The following is a 21,123-nucleotide window of genomic DNA, read 5'->3' as shown; positions in this document are numbered from 1 at the left end:
GGTGCCTTTGCGGCGGGTGCAGCAGTGGCGCAAATTAAAACCTGCTTTGTTGCAAAAAGCTACACCCGCCGCGGTGGCTCAGTGGTGAAGGCGCTCGTCTATTGAGGCGGAGTACCCGGGTTCGAACCCGAGCGCGCTGCGGCCGCGTTTCGTTGGAGGCGAAACGTAAAAGGCGCTCGTGTGCTGTGCGATGTCAGTGCACGTTAAAGATCCACAGGCGGTCGAAATTAATCCCGAGACCTCCTACGCTACCTCGTTATATCTTCCTTCTTTCTCTCCCACCTTCCTCCCTTCCCTTACGGTGCGGTTCCGGTGTCCGGCGAGATGTGAGACAGATACTGCGCCAATTCCTTTCCTCAAAAAGCAATATTTTTGGAAAGCTTCACTAGGCTAGTCAGCGGCACATTTCGGGTAAGCATCCCCAGTCACTAATGCGTATGCGCCACTAGTTGTACCGATCGAGCCACAGGTGTACCGCCGCTGCGCCGCGCCGTGCCGCGCCTTTCCTCAAAATCAAATTTAGGGCTCCTGTTCGATGTCAGTGTCCGTTCAAGATCCCCAGGTGGCCGCAATTATTCGGGAGCCCTCCACTACGGCACCTCTTCTTTCACTCCCTCCTTTATCCCTTCCCTTACGGCGCGGTTCAGGTACGTGTCAGCCGATATGTAAGACAGATACTGCACCATTTCTTTTTCCCAGGAACCAATTTTCATTTTTAGGGCTCTGGAATAATTTCGACCACCTGTGGATCTCATATCAGCGCACGTTAAAGATCCCCGGGTGGTCTAAATTACTCCGGAGCCCTCCACTTCGGCACCTCTGCAGCAACTCCTTTGCATGCGCATCTCTCCTATAGCCTCATAATTCGCGCGCATCTTCACGTGCCTTTGCCCTTTCCTCTCTTTGTCTCTTCATAGAGACGCATCGCCTCTTCCTTGCTTATGCCTAGCTGGAGAGCCACCTCTACTGTTTTTTGCCCAGTCCATACTCTCTGCCGTCGAGAAATCCAAAACGACCGAGACAAAAACAAAAAAAGAGTATCTTGCCAGTCTCGCCTCGTGTTTTTGTCACGGATCTCAGGAGAACACTCGGGCCGAAAGAATGGACCGGACGACACGTGTACCCACACGGACGCACTTTTAATACACCCTACGCCACACGGGCATTAACACAAAACTAATTAACAACACGTACACAAAACAGTCTAACACGCGATGCTCGACCAGTTAGAGACTACTAGCGTTCAGTGTTCAAGCTCACAGTTCGGTGCTGACGAAGCGTTGTGTGGGTCCAGGCAGTGGCGTCGACGCCGAGGTGCCCTTCGAAGTGCGAAGGGCTGGCGTCGTTGGCAGCGTCGGATGAGCTCCCGGTCGACGCGCTGGCAGAAGCGACATTGGAGTTCATGTTGACGTTGGGGGGCGAGGACCACCAGGGCGATACAGGGGGCTGATTACAGCGTTGAAGGTACCCCTGAGCGTAGCAGGTGGTTGCGTCAGCCGCTGAATCGCCGGAAGAGGCTCAGGAACGGCAAGGAGCCTACCGGAGCAGCAGCCGTCATTGCCTTATCCGAACCGAGGCGTCACTGACCTGCCGGAGCCTCTGCTTCTGTTTCCCCCTGTGCCACGTCATCATCTCATCTCCATCAATAACCTTTTGCCACGTCGCCGAATACTTCTTCCTCCACTTCGGCACCTCTCTCTCTCTTCTTTCAATCCTACAAAAAGTGTCTGCAAATTTTGTACGCACGATCCTGTCGTCCTATACAGATATATGTTAAAAAGTTGAATTGTGTTAGGAGTGTGTGAGTACATCTTGAAATGGGAGAAATTTGGTTGACGAATTGTAGTCAGTTAATTATTTAACTTGATTTATATAATTAATTGTTGCGTGTGAAGCGGGTTTTGTGTGAATGTGTTGATGAAAAAAGTTAAAAATAAAACAACAAATTAAAAAGAATAAAAATAAAGGAAATACATATAAAAATACATAAAATAAAATGCTAATAGAAAACAAAAAGTTAGAAGAAGTAGAAACATAAATTAAAATGAAAACAACAAATTTTCAAGCAATAATAAAAATAGACGAATAAAGGATTTCACATTTCCGTTCATAAAGGGGCCCCGAAACACATAATCAGTGCATTGTTCTGCCTCTTGATTGCATAGAATGAGTTATAGTGATGCTATTAGCATCAGTCGTACCACGTATACTCCGGTTTTAATATTTTAATTAGCTCGCAAAAACAAATTCATGGCGCTGACGGTGTCACCATACAGTGGTGGTTTTTAGCAGTGGATATGACATCATTTAGTGGGAGCTTTATGATTGGACAAACAGTAAATATATTTCAAATTTGGTTAACTAGAGATATGTTTTGTCAAGTTTTTGTGTTTTATATTACATCAACAAAACCAACTTATTTGCCTTAGATAAAAGCGCTGTAAAACAAGAAGTCAGTCTACTTGTAGCAGACGGGGCCGCTCTCAGAAGACGACGCTAAAGAGATATGCGATTATTCTTTTATTATTGATGCTAAACTGTACATGCTCCTCGAACGTGCTCGTCCAGACGGTCCTGTAAACATAAGAAAGAATACGAAAGACTGTAATCAATATGCGCGAAATGCGATACGGCTAATATACACTGCAACAGGAAAACACATACGTGACATTAAACCTGCTGTCTGCCGTACGTGGCACTCGGAGACAGCGAGAGACCTAAATACAGCAGCGATCTTTAATCCTGCAAAGACAAATCAATTCGCAACATGCCGGTGTATTTGTTCTCAGAGTGTAGAGATAAAAAGGAATGCACGCGAAAGAGTTGATGTAACTAATACAGCAACAGAAGAACACATTTGTTAACCGTCACGCCAGCCGTCTTAACGCCCGTCGAGGAAACCAACGACAGCGACGAGTATTCTCTAAAATCAAGGTGCTAATTAAGATCCGGCATCGTCAGATGCCGGATCATGTAAACAGACCTACAGCGTCCGCTGCTGTAGCAAAGCTCTCAACTGCACGATTTTCTCCTGCGTGATTCACTGCTAGGAATCGCACGTCCACGAAGATTAATTAGCCACTAGTTTGCGTACCAAATAACATAATGGAATGACTCACATTTTTCCTTTCCTATACTCCGTGTACAGTCCGACGCCCGCAAGAGCACGACTCGCTCATCCGCGTACATCAGCTCCGCCATCTTTAGACAGCAAGTTAGCCTGCATCGATGTAGACTTCGGCGAAGCAGTCTTATGAGACTGCTTCGCCGAGAAATGGAACGCGTCCCAAGATGGCGGCTGTCCGGCTAGACGTCTAAAGGCCGTTTCACATGATGCGATTGTTGCCGCAGCGCAGTGCGATTTCTGCCGCTGTGCGACAGAAATGCGCGTCGTTCTCGTCGCAGGGCCACTGCGACAGACTTTCAACAAGTTGGTCGCATTGTCGCAGCGTCGGCGCGGTCTCAGCGATGGCCACAGTAGTCAGCCAATAGGAGCTCAGCGACATGACAGGAAAATCTCGAAAACGTTTTATTGAACTTAATAATACATCACAGCTCAATATTATTGCCCATTATTACGAAATCAACGCCTGCCACGATGTTTGACATTTACTGCAGCCGAAGAATTTTCGTCCACTGAAAGGCCGCACCGACGCTAGGGTGCCGACGGCACCGACAGAAATCGTTGGCATGTGAAACGGGGGCTGCGATTACCGTTGCAACGACAGTGCGACCGGACCGTAATTTTTCGGTCCCGTCGCACCATGTGAAACAGGCTTAAGTAGCCGTCTACTGGGGACTATTGGAACGCAGCCAATGTATTCTCGCGCGCTTTTGGTTGCGGAGTCCCGGCCCCCTGCTCGGGCCGGCGTACCTGAGTAGGGAAGCCTCCTATATTGGTGGAAACAAAGTTTTCAATCAATCAATCAATCAATCAATCAATCAATTTGCGCTTCTCTGTAAACATCCTACGACCTATCACACAACACTTATGGCTACTCTCTATGTATCTGAGAACGGCTTTGCGGAATCGATCTGATCGAGCCATTGCACAACGTTCGTTTCGGTCCCGAGCACGGTGTAAGATTCTTACACCGTGGTCCCGAGGAAGGATGGAAAGAAAAAAGCCGTTAGTTTCACATTTAGCAGTGCGCATCGTCAGCTTGTGGAAGATCACCGGGCGGCGGCGCCAGATGGCGCCACGTTCCCGTCAACAGCGCGCGCTCCTTGCTCGCCGTGACCAACCAGCGCGCTAGAAGCGACGGGCAATGGTAGGCGGTAAGCAGTAGCGTTACGCGCTATACTAAATGTGTCTGATATCTTGCGCAGGCCGTCACACTGTCGCAGTATCTCGCGCTCGAGTTCGGATCTAGTTCGGATCGCGTTCGGGTCCATAAGTCAGGGAACGTCACTTATCAGTGTTCCCTTCTGAACCATCGGCGTAACGATGAAGCATCGCTGGTTCAGCTGGGCTAGGGTGGCTAGCTGGGCGTTCACATGCCAGCCTTGGCAAGAACGAGTTACAGAGAACAGCTAGGCAACCATGGAATGCAAACTTTCGCCACGGGCTCAGATAGGCTGTTTTGATTGGTCGCACTAAGAGTCGCCATTGGGAGAGCGAAATGGGAATGGGAAGCTGCGCGAAAATCGAGTGGTTCTGGTGTCCAACGATATATGAGGCAGATACTGCGCCATTTCCTTTCCCCAAAGCACCAATTATTATTATTATTATTATTATTATTATTATTATTATTATTATTATTATTATTATTATTATTATTATTATATTATTATTATGATTATTATTATTGTTATTAATATTATTATTATTATTATTATTATAGCATTTTTGCTTGTATTTTGAAATTTCCTCACTGAATATCTTCCTTTCCTATGCATCGATTCTCGTAATTCTTTTTGATTCAGCATCTGCGTGACATAAAGAATCGACCTGAAGTGTAACCGGCATCCGTTCAAGCAGTGTTTCGCAGCCCCTTTAATCAGACTTAAAAGAGTATAGATACCTAACTTTTTCGTGCGTGTTCTTTGTAATGATGCGTAAGACATTATGAGCATTGCTCATTTATTAAAATATACAGTAAGCATATTTCATTACAGGACATATTGATTGTAAAACAACGCTTCCTTGCAATGTATGTTTTGCGAAAATTTGTATTTCTGCAGTCGTAGTACTATGGTTGTGTTTTATGGCCAAGTCAAATACTCTATGCTGTCTTCCCAGCATTCCCATGGTGGATGACGTGCCCTTCAAGAAACTCGCACATATGGTAGCGCCAACTTTCCCTCTAGGTAACATTTAGAAACTATGTACATTACTTTCCAGTTCTTTTTCTGTTTTATATTGCATATATTAGTCGAACATTTGTAATTGGTATAGACAAGTGTCAGGCCCTTATGTCAATGGGGTGCGGGGGCGCTGGCGCCACCTGTCGTGCAAACAGGGAAGCTCCGCTGGCACTTTTGATTGGAAAGGGCTTCTCGAGCAAACATGTGCAAGGCAGCGTTCAGGAGTTCACGTGCGCTTGTTTTGTCGTTTTAGTGTTGTTGCTTTGCCGGAAAGGTTCGTTTGCTAGCGAAAGAGGATGATAGACGAGCAGAACATCCCATTTATTTTTTTAGAAACGGGGTGGAGCGAAGAGTTTTCGCTTATTGGTCTGAAAAACGACCATGTGTGGCAATACTCGCACTCTACTACCTCAACGTAACGCCGAATGACCAAATGAAAATGTGCATGATTGTGCTCCTATGCGCGGGCGAGTGTAACAGTATGGGATGCACTTTCCTAATGCGCACAGACGTTTATTTTTGCGCTTCCTTGCTATAGGACAGGAGTTTCTGCTAACTTCATACAGCACCCTTTGCCGCAGGCCACACTTAAATGGGCTCTTAAACGCCTTCCGAGGAGGGCACATTAACTCAATCATTGCACTGCGTTGCCATGAAAACCAGAGCCAAATAATACTCTTCTACACGCAGCAGACGACCCACAATCACGCGTCAAAGTTGGCGAACCCTTCCCGGCGACTTTTTCATGCTCGCACCCTCCTCCGTCCCCCGCATCTGCGTAGACAAGGAGAGAGGTGGCCATTGGTTAGATTCTAGCAGTCGTCAGGCCGCTACCGTGGCCGCGGCCAATAAACCGCTTAGCTCCGGCGGGTCGGGAAGCTTCGCTCCCAGAGGAGGGTCGGCGAAGGAGCGCCTACCTTCCAGCGTGCAAAAAGTGACGAGAGGAGAGGGAAAGGCGCGAAGAAGCTGAAATTTAAGTTTTAACTGCAGATAACTCAGCTTCTACAAAGCGCATTTAAAAAATCCTTGCTGGACACTATTCCTGAAGCGGCGGGCTTTAACATCCCAGGCATGCCGCAACCTTATTAGAGCCCCCTTCACAGCCCCTTTAACTGATTGTAGTAAAAGACCCGTTGTACTATCTCAATCACGGCTCGTGCTGATACGACAGAGCGTTGCTTTGCGTGCTAACGAGCAGCAGGAGCGTTAGAATGCCCGGATATACAGGTTGCGCTCTGCCGTGCTCCCGCTATTCAGATAGCACAGCTTGGCATTGTAGCATTTATGGTGAATATTCATACTAATATATATCATTCGGTTTCCACCGAATACGCACGTGCGTCGGTAGCAAAACGTGCTCTTCTAGAACGACGGAGTTGTGTGCACATGGCAGCAAGCGCGAAATGTGGCAGGAACACCCGTTTCGAAATGGGCTGTATGCGGGCGCTGCTGCCCCTTCAACGACTTCGTCTTTTGCGTCTTGTATGTTGTCGCGGCCTTTATTACGCCCAAGTCTCCCTGTCGCAAAACGTGTGATTAGTTTATATAGAAACGCGTTGCAGTTATATGGCCGTTACAGCTCCCATCAGTCGCCGCACTACAGCGCAGGAATGCACTGCCGGCTTATGTTTCTCAACCAAAACCAAACGCCTACAGAGAGCGTTGGCTGCGCCTTCACCGCGCATGCGCAGAAACTTTTCCGCAAATGGCCAATTGAACTAATTCTCATAAAGAGAGCCCGACCGAACGCGAACGAGTTGCAGGCGTTGATTCTAGCACTGCTCGCCGCGTGACTGAAGAGCGACCATATGTGGATTAAGAGACGCAAACTGTCATATTTTGATGCATCAAAATATGCGCGAACTTGCCCCGCTCCACGGCTATTGCCCACCGCTTTCGCTTCTATTAGGACACGATAAACTTGTAGAAACTTGTGCCGCTGCTTTTCTTCAGCTTTTCGGCTCAGCCAACGGCACCACAACTCGTCGGGATATCGCGAATTGCGTTCAAAAACACGCAAGCGTCGAATAAGTAGTGTCCAAAATACATCGGACATTGCGTCACGGCTCAGCTTTGTCACGTGAATTTGGACTTCCGGGTCCTTCCTGCAGTTTCGTTCCTGCGGCATTGCTTGCAGACGTGCGGTTTCGGCATTTCTTTCCTTAATACCAACGCTCACATCGCTGAAAAAAGGGTGTTGTGCGCTGCCTCAAACTGCAGCAACTTCAAAGCAACGGAATTCAACATGTTCCGAGTGCCGCCAAGTAGTGAACGGCGAAAACCCGCCACGGTGGCTCAGTGGTTAGGGCGCTCGACTACTGATCCGGAGTACCCGGGTTCGAACCCGACCGCGGCGGCTGCGTTTTTATGGAGGAAAAGCGCTAAGGCGCCCGTGTGCTGTGCGATGTCAGTGAACGTTAAAGATCCCCAGGTGGTCGAAATTATTCCAGAGCCCTCCACTACGGCACCTCTCTCTTCCTTTGTTCTTTCACTCCCTCCTTTATCCCTTCCCTTACGACGCGGTTCAGGTGTCCAACGATATATGAGACAGATACTGCGCCATTTCCTTTCCCCAAAAACCAATTATTATTATTAGAAAACAGTACGCCGTTGCGATCCGTTGGCAGACTTCCTGCTGCTCCACGGACAGCTCTTGGCTTTGCTTCGAACGTTTTGTTTGCGATAAACGTTTAAGAGCGTTGTGGTAGTTTGGGGATTTCGTTAAGTAGGCTGCTTTCTCTCCTTGAGGAGCACTAATTTCTCGTTCGGACAACTTTGGACACAGCCGTCCTCGCATGACTGTGGTAGCACCGCGCGGTCGTAGGTGTGAAGATATGTGCTGTTCGGCCTCCGTCACTACAGCTCTACAAGACGTTAAAGGACAGAACGATTTTTTGTTCAGGAATTTGTGCTGCGTGCGAGTTGCTCGAATCCAGAGCAAACACTTTAGGCATATGCGATCGCAATAGTCAGCTGCCGAAACGGTGACACCGGCCACGGCGGGGTCCCGTTGCCTGACATTGCTGGTCGCAGTATATGTTTACGAGCACTTTTAGGATTTATGAATTGTTTTATGTGAACATATTTCCCAAATCAAAGTGAAACACATGTTTTCACCAGCAGAGCAGTCGATCGACATGAGAACACTGCTGATGTGGAGAAGTGAGCTGTTAAGTTAAAGTTACCCGTTTGTGTGGACCCGCATGTTGCAGTTATGTTTCTCCGTTTACTGTGTGCGGAGAAGGTAGGTGACAGACTAGCTGTTCACATTACAAAGTGATAAGAATTATTCGCCACTATTCTTTTCATACTCTGAGGCAGTAAGTTATGTGAAGCTTCACTTCAGTATAACCGAACTTTAAAAAAAAATATATAGCAGTCAACATAGTCTACCTGTTTTTCACTTCTCATTGTACAGCACGGGGGAGAATTGACATATGAGACAAATGTTATAATACTGAGCTGTCGTGTGCAGCAAAGCACCATTTGAAAACTGTCTGGGTGCTGAACATGCATGTGAAGTAGTTAAATATTTGCGTCTCTAGCTTACATGTGATGCATTGCATGATTGCATATAGGAATATTGCACTGAATGGTTGACTTTTGATAGGAATGTTGGTGATTTCAAGTCCGAAATGCTGCAAGGACGGCAGAGGCCAATTAATATGGTGGTCGTTGGGTCAATTATCCGTAAGGATGAAATTGATAGTTTTAAAAGGCCAAGGAACAGATTGCGTTCACAGACATCCCAGATTTTTTTGTATCACCAGTGTCTTAGGGACGGTGTACGAAAGTCGGCTAACATTCAAGCTATGCCGCAGAGTTCATACCATAACTAAATCTAGATGGGAATGCCTTTCGTTCAACGTCGCACAAGAATTCGTTAAATGAACTTGTAGAAAATGCTGAAAACAACTTGGATCAAGCCTCTGTGTGTGCTGGAAAAGCCGAAGCATGATTTTTTACGCTCTACCTTGCTATTTATTATAATTTACTATTTGTCGCTCGGATCTCCTGCATTAAAATCATTTATTACATGCTGCAGTGCTGTATAATTTGTGCCTGCAAGAGTTTTTGCAAGACAATTAAAGGTTATATCAGATGTTATATTACTCACATGACAAGAAGAGTTTCCAATTAACAGCTGATGAACTTTTTCATTTTGCAGTTAAACAGTAAAGCTGCCTATGTGAAGAGTTAGTTCTGCTTTTGGCTGCGGTCTGCTTTCTGTTTTGACTTTATGCATGACTTCGTTTACGTTGTGGTACCTGTAGCAAAGTTGTGCAGCAGGCTTTGATGCTTTGTTTTGACATGGTGTTTTCATTAAGAAAAACACAAGGCAAGCTAATCTTCTGCCCACCTGCTTGTGTTATTACTTACCTACCTTACCTTGAACACTTCGCATACAATGCACAAGTTTTATATTTACAGATTTCTGTACATATGCATCAACAGCTGAGGTGCCCGCCATTGGGGATATCTGTCCGTACATTGGCTGGTGTTTCTTCGACCAGGCTCCGAGCACTAACTACAAGACAACAAAATGGCTACAGGCTCTTGATGGGAAGCCACAAAGCCATTCAAGAGATGCCATAAAACAATGCATTTATTTTAGTACTTCTTTTTCATGTACATAAAGCAGCAACCAGCATTGGGAAATCAAGCACAGGAATTCTTAACATTCAGAGCTGCAAGTTATATGTAAATGGCATGTTATGTCCCGCACCACCATATGCAGGCTGTGAAATGCATTGCGTCGTTAATTTTATGTGTGAGTGAGGTAGTTGTGCACATACCAAAGCCTCTGTAAATGGGTGCACCTCTCTGAGTGATGGAATAGCTGTTATGTCACTTGCCTATCCATGCCCTTGACGCACATTAGTAGAGGTGTTGAGCCACAAAGTATCGGCGCATACTCGGTGCAATACGTACTGGCAGAAATAATAGAGTAGGCCTGAAAATGCAACACATTTTTCATTCAGTTGCATTTTTGCATTAATGACGAAATGAAATTCAGTTACTTGAGAAAGTTGTTATGCATGCCAGCTAGTCCAGTAATTATTCTATAAGCCATAGCAAATATTCGGCAGAAACAGCTGAGCTGACAAGAACATAACCGACAGTAAAACAGATTGTGCACCTTTGCTAAAGTTGTGAAGCATTGTTAAGTACAGACTTTTGGGAGGAGTTTAAAGGGAAGCTGAAACGGTTTTCAAATCGCATGAAACGCTGTGGTTGGGAAGAAAGGACCTTGAAAATCATGTGTGTAAATTTTTTCTCGATTCTGTCCGCAAACAGAGCTGCAATCGCTTCTTAAAAACCATCCGCCGGCACGCCCTCGTCTCTTCCGGAGGCGCCGGGTGGGGGGGACGGCAGAGACGGAGAACTGGCGGAAGTGACGCCATTCAGGGAGAGTCGGCCGGCCGTCCGGCTGCGCTTGCTCCGCTGCGGCCCGCGCTTTGGCGAACGACAGATCAACGTAATCTTCTGCCAGTGCCGTTTGCTTTCTCTCGTTCCAGCGTTCCGTGTAATGCTTGAAGCCTGTATATAAACCAGTTTTGATATGGTACTCCTTTCGAACAGGGCTCAGCACACAGCTTGGTAGAATCCGTCGATTGTTCTCCCCCAGCCTCTTCCACGTTAACCAGACAATCTGGTGGTACGCAGCATGCCGAAACTGCCTGCACAAAATATGTGCTGCAATAATTCTCTTTTCGTTATATTACTTTCTTACCTGTTTGTAAACTCTGCCTTTTCCAGCTGGTTCACATCCACGCCGAGTTAAGGCCACTTCCAGCAATGCTTTACTGAGGCACACAGTCTTGAACTTTTTGAGCTCGTTAAGCACTGTGTGCCTTATTGCTTTTTCCTGATTGCTTGCGCCTCATGGCAGCAAAAGCAATTCTCTTAATCTTTCATCAGCGCGCAGCACTTGCAGCTGCACCTAACTGAACAAAAAACCGATTATATAAGCCTAGTATACCTGAGCAAAGCAAACATTTTCATTCATGAGCGCTTGGTCATGGCTGACGATCGACAATGGCGTCAGAATTCATACAAATTTGTCCTTGAGTCAAAACGGCAAAGTTGTCGATCAGCGGTACGCATATATCTGCCACAAGTAATTCTGCTCGTTATCTCGATACACTACAACAGCAACTATATCTCGCAGCACACTAGTTTTGATGAGCAGCACTGAGAGCAACGAAATTTCCGGCTTGTAGGCGCCGCCATGCGGTCGCTTCTCTATTGCTTAGCTTCATACCAGGCGGTGGCACCAGTTTTCTGTTTAGTCTGTAGCTCTCAACGATTTCGGAATAGGTTTGCGCGTGCTCGTCCAGATTCCGACAGTCCGACGTTTCCACAGTACCTGGAAACAAAGAATATGGGAATGCGCTGTCTACACCGGAGTCCACGAAGATATTGATAGCAGAGAAAGCTGGGAAGCCCTGCTGCGCAGCGAAGAACCCGCTCGGCTGAAACAAGCCAATCCGCCTGGCGGCTGATGCCGCGAAGAGACAAAATCTCTTTATTAGCTAGCCTTTAGTCACGGAGGCTCCGGCCCCCGCCCTCCACGCCTGCGTGCCGGGGGCGGTGAGTAGTAAGGGGTCTCCATTTCCGGTTGAAATAAAAGGTGTCATCCGCCCATCCATCCAGTCGAGATTTCCAACACGTGAAAATGTCGCGACTTGACTTTCGCTGCCGGCGCACTCCGCGGCGTCGATCGTTGGTTCCGCCGTTTTCTGAAGCTGCTGATGGCTCTAACATGCATGGTGAAAGTCCAAACTGTTCAACACTGCTTGAATAATCCATAATTTCTAAAACGTGGTCCTTAAAAGCCCGCTGAAGCAACGCGCTACGCAGCAACGCCGTCGGTGCCGGTCGGAGATCCCCGTGGATGACGTCAAGACGGTCCCCACCAATCGCGGGCAAGAGCGGCGTTCGCTCGGCGCCTTGAGACTATGGGGCGCGTTTTCTTCTAAAAACAACTTTTTGCGTTTATTTCCGCTCTTTTTGAATGAGACATTCTGTTTTAGCGGACTAAAAGCTACAAAATGACGTAGAGAACTCATTTTTTTGAAAAGTGCTTCAGCTTCCTTTTAACGTGACGCATGTGCCAATTTTAACGCAACTAAAACGCGGTCTATCTTGCTTGCAGGCAACGACATTTCCGCCGCTACCACATAGCAAGAAACCCTTGCAGCTCCGATGCAGCGCACATGAAAGCTTTGTAGACTAGAAAATCGTCAAATATTGCAAATTGTATGGTGTCACGTCTAGAAGCGATACATGGCCGGCAATGAGGGACGCCGTAGTGAAGGGCTTCGGATTAGTTTAGACGGGTTCTATCGCACAGCACACGGGCGCGCTTTTCGTGCTCCGCCGCCATCAAAACGCGGCCACCGCGTCCCGGATTGAACCCGTGGGTCCTCCGACTCAGTAGCCGAGTGCCCTAACCATGAGGCCACCGCGGCTGGTGTAGAAAAAGTACCTGAAATCCTCCGAGCATTTGTATGATGCAAGCTCTTCGCCGTCGGAGCCACTCAGTTGCTGGTATAGTCCATATATTCAGCGCCTGCTAGCGCGAAACCTCTAGGAGAGATGTTCCCTAACATATATTACAGATCCATGCAGCAGCCGAGTAACGATAGAACTTTTTAGCGAGTGAATGAAGCGTCCTAAACTTCTGCGCGAACAGACGACGCACGCCGAAACGTTCGCACTTGCAACGCTGTTTCTCCTTTAATTCAAATACGGAACGTCGAGCGCGGACATAATAATGCACGTACAGCATCCTGACCTTATTTACCGCTTCATTCGCGCGTATTAACGTATGAAGAGCCGAATTCAAGCGTGTCAATTCCGCATTTCAAGCAAAGCGCTGTACACACGCATCTCGCCGAACGACCCGGAGTCGGAGTACCCAGCATGCCTTGCGGCTCGTTCAGATTGGACACCACATGGAATTTTTCCTTCCTCCATGGGACACCACCTATTCCCGGTCACTCTTCACGCGCGCGCGCACACACACACGTACACAGACACAAACAGAAACAGCTGCTGCCAGTCGTACCCGCCGCAGTGGCTCAGTGGTTAGAGTACCAGGGTTCGAATCCGACCGCGGCGGCCGCGTTTCGATGGAGGCGAAACGCTAAGGCGCGCGTGTGCTGTGCGATGTCAGTGCACGTTAAAGATCCCCAGTTGGCCGGAGCCCTCCACTACGGCACCTCTTCTCTCATTCTCTGCTTCATCGTTTCCCTTACGGCGCGGTTCAGGTGTCCGCCGATATGCGAGACAGACTGTGCCGTTTCCTTTCCCCAAAAACCAATTTTCAATTTTTTCAAACGCTAAGGCGCCTGTGTGCTGCGCGATGTCAGTGCACGTTAAAGATCCCCACATGGTCGAAATTATTCCGGAGCCCTCCACTACGGGACCTCTTTCTTCCTTTATTCTTTGTGGGGGTTCTTACTAGGCCGTTGAGCCTCCTTTGAGGTCTAGGCCGCGAACTCTGAGCTCCTGGTATCGCACACCACGCGCAGCCGTTCTCACGGCGGCGCATCGAAAATGCGAAATAAGAACACAACACGGAACAGGACGCTTTGCCCGGGGCCGAGCGTTTATTGGGCTCTCCCAAAAGCGCTGGCTGCTCGATGCTTGATCTGCGACCGTTGCCGTCTGGCTTGATCGTGCAGCTGACGGGGCAAGATGGCGACAAAGAAAGGGAGGTAATTACCTGACGTCCTCTCGCTGAAGTCTCCCTCCGGCCACGGCCGGTAGCCGCCGATCTCGGCGCACTTGCCCGTTGGCATTTTCGGCCAATCAGCGACCGCTCCGGCGGCGCCTGGCGGTGCGCGCTTGCGACCGATTTGAGGAAGAAGGCCATAGAGAAACATACTGAGGAGGCGGCGCAGCGCTCTTTAGCTGACCTTCTGGCTACTCGCCCGTGGGGAAGGAGGAAAGCGTCCGCTTTCCTGCGTCTCCACGGCGCGAAAATTTGTGACCCGCCGCGGTGAGAACCGGCTCGGACGTGGCGTGGATCGGACGCTCGCGCGAACGCTCCTCGCTTCACCCATGCCCACCGCTGAATTCAGCGACGGTCAACACCGCTCTTGCCTGGATTTCGTCTTCGAAGCTCGGATAACGCCGTCGGACGCATCGGCAAGTCCCTTTTTGCCTGTTTCTGCGGACTTTTCTGCGTTTTGGCTCTCGCCGGTACGCACGGCCCGCTAGGCCCACGCCAGGCCTAGCGACCCCGCTCTGACGGGGCTGTGCCGCATTATCTGAGTGGGATCTTCCTCCAACATTGGACATGGAAGTCACCGTGGAGGGGACTGACATTAGCCCCGAAGAAGTTTCGCACCAATATGGTTGGTTCACCGTCGGTGAATCGAAACGCTCCGGTCACGAACGCCAAAGGAATAACCCCGCGGCACACAATGGAACCGATCGCGCCAAGGGACAGGGCAGCATGCGGCACTCTGCCGACTCCTCTGCGAAAAAGCTTGGCCGATAACTTACTCGACAATCGGTGGCGTCGAACCTACCTCGCCTACCCAAGGGCCTAACCAAGGTGATATTCCGGCCATCGGGCGGCCTCCGTATACTCGAGAGCTGTGGCCAACTCGGCATCTTTCAACTCATCCGGGACGCCGCGGGCCTCACCTTGGCAGAATCATCTGAAGACTGCATGCTACTCAACTTCAAGCAACACACCATACTGGTGGCCACCCATTCCGCGGTACGAGTGGAACGCTACTTAAACATCAAGGAGCTCATCTACGGCGACAGCAAGATCGCCATCACCTCGTATGTCGCCACGCCGGATGGCAGTGGTAAAGGAGTGATCCAAGGCGTTCCGAAACATCTATCGGACGCTGACATCCTTGCGAACCTTCAGCATCCAAGGAATCCTCCAATATGTGGAGTCCGGCGCATGGGTGCGCAGTCGCAGATGGTCCTCATTCTCTTCAACGGTGAGCGAGTTCCCCGTTGGGTCAGCTTCGGTGGTGGCATGATTCGCTGCTGCCTTTACAAAAAAAAAATACAAAGTGTGTTCTTTGTGCGGACAACTCGGACATCGCAGAGACGTTTGCCCGGACCCGAAAAACGCTCGCTGCCGCGGATGCGGCGTGGCCAATCCTCCTGAGACACATAGCTGCGAGCCTGAGTGTGCCTTGTGCGGTAAGGGCCATGAACTGGGCAGCAACAAATGCCGCGAAATCTACCGCACTCCATACATTGTCAGCAAACGCCGCTGGGAACAGGAACGCCAACATCTGACCCAGCATAGCCAAGAGTCGCCGCAGTCTAAAGAGCGACGCATCCGCTCCAAAAGCAGGGGACGAACAAATTATAGACATCGATCCAGCTCCTTTCCACGACTGGAACCGAGAGGCCGGTCCGCCTCCAAATCCAGGACTCCTTCACACCAGCCACGGAACCCCGGTTTGAACCAGGACGCCGTCGCACGCAAAGGTAGGCTGGGCAGATAAAGCCTCCCAGAAATCTAACTCCAACCCCTCTGAGCCAGCAGACCTGAAAGTGCTGGTAGGGAAATTACTTCGTGAGGTCGAGGACCTAAAGGAAGAAAATGCCGCTCTAAAACAGCAACAAATGCAGGCTGGGTCACCGCCTACGACCGATGGCGCCAATAACCCTACCCCCTCTACCTCCGCCGGAGCGGACATGCATGCTGAATCAATGCGGGCACCCCCGCCTAAGCGAAAAGCAGGCGATTCCCTGTCCGAAGGCCAAACACTAGCCGACACCATTCACAAAATTGAAGAAGCGCAAACGCAGACTAACAGAACCCTCATTCAAGTGCAGCTTGCAATGACTTCCATCATGGAAGAATTATGCAGACACCGGCAGGAATTAATTAACTTAGGCAGCTGGCAGCAGGAAGCAGAGAGCAGGCTCCTTCCTCACAAAATTCGCAAACCCGCTTCTGAAGCGGTATCCGACTAGCAACAACATGGCGCCACAACCCAATTACACCATCTGGCAGTGGAACTGCCGAGGATTTAGCCGCAAACGAGCTGTACTCCAACAATTCCTCAACAATAGGGACGGACCGGACTTAATCGCACTACAAGCGACACAAACTAATAGCAAGCTAGCTGGCTATCAATCCTTTTCATCGGGGGGTGGAACGCTTGGAGTCACGACTCTTGTCAAACGAAATATTACGGTAGTACAGCACGATACCCCAGTCATAAATGTCACACACGTGCTAGTCGAATTAATTCCGCCTAGGAAACCCGACCACAGTCTGTTTGTGCTGAATGTCTATAGCAGCCCAAAGTTACGGAAAGCAAGCTTCGGCCCGCTTTTTCAGGCGACCCTGAAGCTCGCAGGCAATCACCCCGTCAATTTCACGGGAGACTTTAATGCCCAACACCCGGCTTGGGGTTACGCACAGGACGACATTAAAGGTAGAAAACTGTGGCTCACCGCACAACAGTGTGGGTTGACTCTTCTTACAGATCCACTAGTCCCCACCCGCTGCGGTAACAGTGTTTCCAGGGATACGTCTCCCGATCTGACTTTTGCTAAAAATTCGGGCACTCCAACATGGATAAACACTCAAAATTTCGGCAGCGATCACTACATATTGGAAATAGTGACCTCAACTGGCCCCAAACGTCGTAGCGCTCGAGCCCACCCTTGTCGATTGGGACACGTTCCGCGCTAAAAGAGCCGCCCGAGAAGCTGATACCCCGGAAATACTAGACATAGATATCTGGGCACAGGATCTTTGTCAAGATGCCAAAGCAGTCACCCATACGTTAGACCAGGCTGACCACCTGGAGATTGCGGACAGCCGGCTTCTTCACCTATGGGAGGCAAAGAGAGGACTCGAGAACCGACTCAAACGACAGCGGTGGAACCGCAATCTGCGCAGAAGAATAGCTAGGCTAAACAAGGAGATCGAGGATCATGCAGCTAAACTTACTCAACAAAACTGGGATGACATATGCAACCAAATGGATCGCAATATGGGAGTCTCTACTTGACCCTACAGGTAGCAGAACCACCCAGAGGCAGAACCTGCAGAAGCTTGTGCATGAGTATGCAGGCCCACCAGAGGACCTTTTCCTTGAACTTAAAGATAGATATATTGGCAATGCTCCTATCCAAGCCTTCCCAGATTATGCTGGTCCGGAAAACACGCAGCTCGACTCCCCCATTACTGTGGATGAGGTTAGGGCAGAGATTGCCAGGCTAAACTGCAAATCCGCCACTGGCCCAGATGCAGTATCCAACAAGATCCTCCGCAACCTGGATGAAGTGTCGCTACAATCACTAACTGAGTATATGCAGAAATGCTGGTCGGACGGCTCCATCCCACAAATATGGAAAACGGCAGAGATCATTCTCATCCCAAAGCCAGGGAATGCACTCAGCCTTGAGAACCTCAGGCCGATTTCGCTCACGTCTTGTGTAGGTAAGCTCATGGAGCACGTAGTTCATACCCGCCTCAACCGGTTTATGGAGGAGAACGAGCTGTACCCTCCAACCATGATTGGATTTCGACCAAAACTTTCTACGCAGGATGTAATGCTTCAGCTCAAACATCAGATTATTGAGGTAAAAACGCGGGACACCAGAATAATTCTTGGACTTGACCTGGAAAAGGCCTTTGACAATGTCAGACATGATGCGATCTTGGAGAACCTTCATGAACTCGGGGTGGGAGCCCGCACCTTCAACTATATCCGCGACTTTCTCTCAGGTAGAAAGGCGCATTTTCAAGTAGGAGGTCTCCACTCGCATGACTTCCCCCTCGGCAACAAGGGCACCCCGCAGAGATCGGTCCTATCACCATTTATCTTCAATGTTGCAATGTTGAAACTTCCACACCAATTAGCGCAGGTTCCGCAACTCCACCACAGCCTCTATGCTGACGATATCACCTTGTGGACCGCCGAGGGCAATGATGCCGAAATCGAGGAGAGACTACAGCATGCAATAGATATCGTGGGGAACTATGTAGACCCTAGGGGGCTGCGGTGCTCTCCACCCAAATCTGAATTTCTTATATTCCGCAACATCAGATCCCTTGCGCAAACCCCACCGGCCATCGAACTCCGTATTCGCGGAGTCCCCATTCCTCGAGTGCCCAAAATTAAAATCTTGGGCCTAATTCTGCAAGAACACGGCTTCAATGGTGACGTAATTCGGAAGCTTCAGGGAACCTCGCAGCAAATTATGCGACTCATTCGCCGCATTAGTAACCGCCACTCGGGCTTGAAAGAAAGCAATACTCTCCGTTTAGTACAAGCCTTTGTGATAAGCCGCATAGCTTACGTATGCCCTTACCTACATCTCAAGTCAGCTGAAAAAGAAAAAGTGGAGGCCATAATCAGAAAATGCGTCAAACAGGCAGTTGGGCTACTCATGCACACAGCGACAGAGAAAGTGTTAGGTCTCGGTCTTCATAACACCCTAAGCGAGATTATTGAAGCGGTAACCGTCTCGCAGTACGAACGACTATCGGCCACACCAACTGGCAGACACATTCTGTCCACACTAGGCATAGCATACGAACGACAAGGCGGACCCACAACTGACCTTCCCAAACATATACGCCGGCTTCTGGTCATTCCTCCACTACCTCGGAACATGCACCCAGATTTCCACGCTGAACGTCATACAGAGAGAGCCAAATCATTAGGCAAACGCTTTCTTAATGATACCTCTGTGGTATATGTAGATGCGGCAGATTCTTCGGCTGACAAGATGGTAGCTGTGGTCACCACGGAACGTGGTACACTCATAACTGGGGGCACTATACGCACTCAGCACACACATGTTGGAGAAGAAACAGCCATTGCTCTAGCCATTGTGGGATCCTCGGCAGAAACCATTGTCAGCGACTCAAAATTGGCTATACGTAACTACATGTTTGGAAGAATCTCCCTACAAGCAGCACGGATTCTGCTAAATTATCAGCCCACGCGGCGCATTCGCCTAATCTGGACGCCTGCTCATGCTTCCCTTGCTGGTAATGAGGCGGCTCACAACCTAGCTCGAGAACTGTCCCGCCGAGCTGGGTCGTGCAGCCCACCCGCCCTATACTCTGGCAAGGACAGGTTGTTTTCTTACAGAGAAATCCTGCAGCACTACAGGCTTGCAAGACTCAGATTCCCCCCAGCAGATAAAACGCTCTCCAAGCAACAGGCCAAAGCCTGGCGTAAACTTCAAACTAACACCTATCCAAATCCCCAATTGTGTAGCTTCTATTCGGAAGGACTCTACTCAAACAAATGCAAAAATTGTGATGCGAAAGCCGATCTAAATCATATGATCTGGAACTGCCCGCAGTCCCTACCCGCGAGTCACTTCATCACCGGCTCTGCTCATTGGGAGGCTCTATTGCTCAGCCCCGACCCGGGGATACAGATCAAGCTCCTCCAGCTGGCTGAAGACGCCGCCGCTGCCCAAGGGATAGCGGCCGCCGTTTAAGCGGGGGGTGACTTCGTGTCGCTCCTCTATATCCGCTGGAAATAAAGTTTCACAACCAACCAACCATCCCGCCGCGGTGGCTCAGTGGTTAGGGCGCTCGGCTACTGATCCGGAGTTCCCGCGGGTTCGAACCCGACCGCGGCGGCTGCGTTTTTATGGAGGCAAAACGCTAAGGCGCCCGTGTGCTGTGCGATGTCAGTGCACGTTAATGATCCCCAGGTGTTCGAAATTATTCCGGAGCCCTCCACTGCGGCACCTCTCTTCCTTTCTTCTTTCACTCTCTCCTTTATCCCTTCCCTTACGACGCGGTTCAGGTGTCCGCCGACATGTGAGACAGATACTGCGTCACTTCCTTTCCCCAAAAACCAATTTTCAATTTGTGCCAGAAACCTAATTGAGCGTTCATAGAGAGCCGGGGAGACCGCTAGGGGGCCGGCGAGTGCGGACGCGCTTCGCATCGGCTCTGTACAAGCACGGCTATTTCGTCCGGATTTCAACCCACGCAGTGCCCATCTCTTCACTGCACCGTTTGTAAAGGTGAGCGCTACCATCTATTCAAATTTGGTGGCCGTCGGTCCCCCCTAAGTGGGCCCACGGGCCGAAAACCGCCCTTTGCCGATCAGCTACCGCACTAGGCCTCGCGCCACTGTGCGCTAAGCCTAAGCCGCTCGACCTCCCCTACATCGACAGTATGGAGGTCCACGTGATCGGAGAGACAATCAACCCAAAGGACTACGATCCCAGAGACTGGAACCATATCCTGAGCCCACCCGCCCGTCAGAAAGGAGCACCTAAAAACCAGGACCAGGCGAACGCCACCACCGGCTCATGACCTGAAGATTCAGTACACCAAGCGTCCCAGCTGCGCGCGACGCGTCTCGCGGCTCAAAAGGTCGCAACGCCAGCCGCAGTTGCCTGGGGATGCCTACAAGATAGTGTTTCGGTCAAACGGGGGACTTAACTTAAACACCTTCAACCGCGCCAGCTTCGCCTGGCCCTGATAAATGCAGCCAAGGACCTCCAAGTCCCGGACGCCACCAACTTGCATATCCACCCCCTAAACAACACCTGCACGATGAGTACCCCGCATCAAGCCGACACGCTATGCCTGGTCGCCATCAAACAAATCTCAATTTGAACCCAAGCCTACACCGTCACCGCCTACATCGCCCCCCCCCCGGATGGTGCAGTAAGAGGAGTAATCACTAACGCCTACTGGGAAGAAACCCCAGCACAGATTCTTGAAGACCTCATCACGGGCAACCCTGGCGTCCCCATCATTGATGCACGCCGCATGGGACAGACCCGTTCGATCCTCATCACCTTCCGGGCAGGTCCGGTGCCCCG

This window comes from Amblyomma americanum, chromosome 1 (genome assembly GCF_052857255.1).
Source record: "Amblyomma americanum isolate KBUSLIRL-KWMA chromosome 1, ASM5285725v1, whole genome shotgun sequence".
Classification (NCBI taxonomy): domain Eukaryota; kingdom Metazoa; phylum Arthropoda; class Arachnida; order Ixodida; family Ixodidae; genus Amblyomma; species Amblyomma americanum.
The sequence above is the reverse complement of the archived record's forward strand: the minus strand, read 5'-3'. Positions refer to the sequence as shown.